General features: G+C 39.7%; 1 pseudogene; it reads left to right on the top strand.

The window, feature by feature from the left end:
* Positions 1–3528: 3528 nt before the first annotated feature.
* On the top strand, positions 3529–4542 carry LOC103675612 (annotated as a pseudogene).

A 4542-nucleotide genomic window follows, 5' to 3' on the forward strand; every position in this document is an offset into this window, starting at 1 on the left:
TTGTGGTCACTGTTCTTTAGAGAAAAATTAGTAAGAGGATTGAAATCTCTTCTTTCCATAACAGTTTCCAGAAGGCATCACTCTTCACTATTTATTCCAAAAGAAAAAGGACCTAAATAAATAAAATCATGAATGAAAGGGGAGAGATCACGACTGACACCAAGGAAATACAGACAATTAAGAACATATTATGAGCAACTGTATGCCAACAAATTAGGCAATATGGAAAAATGGATGCATTCCTGGAATCTTATAAACTAGCAAGACTGAAACAGGAAGAGGTAGAAAATCTGAACAGACCTATAACCAGCAAGGAAATTGAAGCAGTAATCAAAAACCTCCCCAAAAATAAGAGTCCAGGGATACATGGCTTCCCAGGGGAATTCTACCAAACATTTAAAGAAGAAATATTACCTATTCTACTGAAGCTGTTTCAAAAAATAGAAATGGAAGGAAAGCTTCCAAACTCATTCTACAAGTCCAGCATTACCTTGATCTCAAAACCAGACAAAGACCTCACTAAAAAAGACAATTACAGACCAATATCCCTGATGAACATGGATGCAAAAGTACTCACCAAGATACTAGCCAATAGGATCCGACAGTACTTTAAAAGGATCATTCACCACAACCAGGTGGGACTTATTTCTGGGCTGCAAGGGTGGTTCAACATCCATAAATCAATCAATGTGATACACTACATAAATAAAAGAAAGGACAATAACCATATGATCCTCTCAATAGATACAGAAAAAGCATTTGACAAAGTACAGCATTTTCTTGATTAAAATTCTTCACAGTGAAGGGATAAAGGGAACATACCTCAATATCATAAAAACCATATATGAAGATCCCACAGCAAACATCTATCTCAATGGGGACAAACTGAGAGCTTTTCCTCTAAGGTCAGGAACACGGTAGGGATATGCACTCTCACCACTGTTGTTCAACATAGTACTAGAAGTCCTAGCCTCAACAATCAGACAACAAAAAGAAATAAAATGCATCTGACTCAGCAAGGAAGAAGTCAAATTCTCAATGTTTGCAGATGACATGATACTCTATTTGGAGAACCCAAAAGACTCCACCCCAAAATTGCTAGCACTCATAGAGGAATTCATCAAAGTTTCAGAATATAAAATCAATGCACAGAAATCAGTTGCATTCCTATACACTATGATGAGACAGAAGAAAGAGAAATTAAGGAGTCGATCCCGTTTACAATTGTACCCAAAACCATAAGACACCGAAGAATAAACCTAACCAAAGAGGCAAAGAATCTGTACTCTGAAAACTATTGAATTCTCATAAAAGAAATGAGGAAAACACAAAGAAATGGAAAAACGTTCCATGCTCATGGATTGGAAGAATTTTAAATGTTTAAATGTCTATGCTACCTAGAGTGATCTACACATTCAATGCAATCCCTATCAAAATACCATCAACTTTTTTCACGGAGCTGGAACAAATAATCCTGAAATTTGTATGGAACCAGAATAGACCCTGAATAGTCAAAGGATTGTTGAAAAAGAAAACCAAAGCTGGTGGTATCACAATTCCGGAATTCAAGCTCTATTACAAAACTATAGTCATAAAGACAGTACGGTACTGGCAGAGAAACAGACATAGATCAATGGAGCAGAATAGAGAACCCAGAAATGGACCCTCAACTCTATGGTCAACTAATCTTTGACAAAGCAGGAAAGAATATCCAATGGAAAAATGATAGTCTCTTCAACAAATGATGTTGGGAAAATTGGACAGACACATGTAGAAGAATGAATCTGGACCATTTCCTTACACCATACACAAAAATAAACTCAACATGGATGAAAGACCTAAATGTGCGATAAGAATCCATCAAAATCCTAGGGGAAAACACAGACAGCAATGTCTGTGACCTCAACCACAGTACTTCTTACTAGACATGTCCCCAAAGGCAAGGAAACAAAGGCAAAGGTAAACTATTGGGACTTCATCAAGATAAAAAGCTCTTGTATAGCAAAAGGAAGCAGTTCACAAAACCAAAAGACAACTGACAGAATGGGAGAAGACATTTGCAAATGTCTCATCAGATAAAGGGCTAGTCTCCAAAATTTATGAAGAACTTATCAAACTTGGGGCACCTGGTGGCTCAGTGAGTTAAGCATCTGCTTTCAGCTCAGGTCATGATCCCAGGATTCTGGAATCGAGCCCCACGTCAGGCTCCCTGCTCAGCAGGGAGTCTGCTTCTCCCTCTCCATCTGCTGCTTCCCCTGCTTATGCGCTCTCTCTCTCTCTCCTTCTCTCTCAAATAAATAAATAAAACCTAAAAAAAGAAAAAAGTATTAAACTCAACAACCAAAAAAACAAATAATCCAATCAAGAAATGGGCAGAAGACATGAACAGACATTTCTCCAAGAAGATATACAAATGGCCAACAGACACATGGGAAAATGGCCCACATTACTTGGCATCAGGGAAATACAATTCAAAACCACGATGAGATACCACCTCATGCCAGTCAGAATGGCTAAAATTAACAAGTCAGGAAATGACAGATGTTGGCAAGGATGCAGAGAAAGTGGAACCCTCTTACATTGCTAGTGGGAATGCAAGCTGGTACAACCACTCTGGAAAACAGTATGGAGGTTCCTCAAAAACTTGAAAATAGAGCTACCCTATACAACCCAGCAATTGCACTACTGGGTATTTACCCCATAGATACAAATGTAGTGATCCAAAAGGGCACCTGCACCCCAAAGTTTATAGCAGCAATGTCCACAATAGCCAAACTGTGGAAAGAGCCCAGATGTCCATATCAGAAGAATGGATAAAGAAGATGTGATACACACACACACACACACACACACACACACACACACACACACAGGAATATTATGCAGCCATAAAAATGAAATCTTACCATTTGCAACAACGTAGATGGAACTGGAGGGTATTATGCTAAGTGAAATAAGTCAATCAGAGAAAAACAATTATCATATGATCTCTCTCATACATGAAATTTAAGAAACCATACAGAGGATCATAGAGGAAGAGAGGAAAAAAATAAAACAAGATGAAACCAGAGAGGGAGACAAACTATAGTGGAATATTAATAATAGGAAACAAACTGAGGGTTACTGGTGGGGAGGTGGGTAGAGGGATGGGGTAATGGGGTGATCCATTACACCATTAAGGAGGGCATGTGCTGTAATCAGCACTGGGTATTATATAAGACTGATGAATCACAGGCCTGTACCCCTGAAACCAATAATACATTATATGTTAATTAATTGAATTTAAATACAAAATGTTTTTTAAAAATAAAATAAATAAATCTTTAAAAAAAGAGAAAACAGGGGCGCCTGGGTGGCACAGCGGTTAAGCGTCTGCCTTCGGCTCAGGGCGTGATCCCGGCGATCCGGGATCGAGCCTCACGTCAGGCTCCTCCACTATGAGCCTGCTTCTTCCTCTCCCACTCCCCCTGCTTGTGTTCCCTCTCTCGCTGGCTATCTCTATCTCTGTCGAATAAATAAATAAAATCATTAAAAAAAAGAGAGAGAGAAAACAAAGAAGAGCAACAGGAAGACCGATCGAAGGTGAATGATCTGAGGACCCCAATGTCGGTAGGAACAATAGAAGAGATCACAGATGACAACCAAACCATTGTGTCTACATCAGTGGGTTCAGAGCACATCTGCATTCTTTCCTTTGTAGACAAGGATCTGGTGGAACCAGGGTGCTCCATCCTGCTCAACCACAAGGTGCATGCTGTCATACAGGTGCTCATGGATGACATGGATCCCTTGGTCACAGTGATGAAGGTAGAAAAGGACCCCTAGGAAACCTATGCTGATACTGGAAAGTTGGACAGCCAAATTCGGGAAATTAAGAAATCTGTGGAGCTTCCTCTCACTCATCCTCAATATTATGAAGAGATGAGTATAAAGCCCCTAAATGGGGACATTCTCTATGATCCACCTGGCACAGGTAAAACCTTATTAGCCAAAGCAGTAGCAAACCAAACCTCAGCCACTTTCTTGTGAGTGACTGGCTCTGAACTCAATCAGAAGTACCTAGGGAACAAGCCCAAACTCATTTAGGAATTGTTTCCAACTGTGGAAGAACATGCATCATCTGTCATGTTTATTGATGAAATTGATGCCATTGGAACAAAAAGATAAGACTCAAGTTCCAGCGGTGAGAGAGAAATTCAATGAACGACATTGGAACTGTTGAACCAGTTGGAGGGATTTGATTCAAGGGGTGACATGAAAGTTATCATGGCCACAAACCAAACAGAGACTTCGGATCCCACACTTCTCAGACCAGACCTCACTGACAGGAAAATTGAGTTCCCCTGCTCAATGAAAACACTAAAAAGTACACTACACAAGCAGGATGATGTTGGCTGATGATGTAACCCTGGATGACTTGATAATGGCTAAAAATGAACTCTCTGGTGCTGACATCAAGACAATCTATACAGAAGCTGGTCTGATGACCTTCAGTGAATGTAGAATGAAAGTAACAAAGTGAAGATTTCAAAAAATCTAAAG

The sequence above is a fragment of the Ursus maritimus genome, unplaced genomic scaffold (genome assembly GCF_017311325.1).
Source record: "Ursus maritimus isolate PB19 unplaced genomic scaffold, ASM1731132v1 scaffold_26, whole genome shotgun sequence".
Taxonomy (NCBI): domain Eukaryota; kingdom Metazoa; phylum Chordata; class Mammalia; order Carnivora; family Ursidae; genus Ursus; species Ursus maritimus.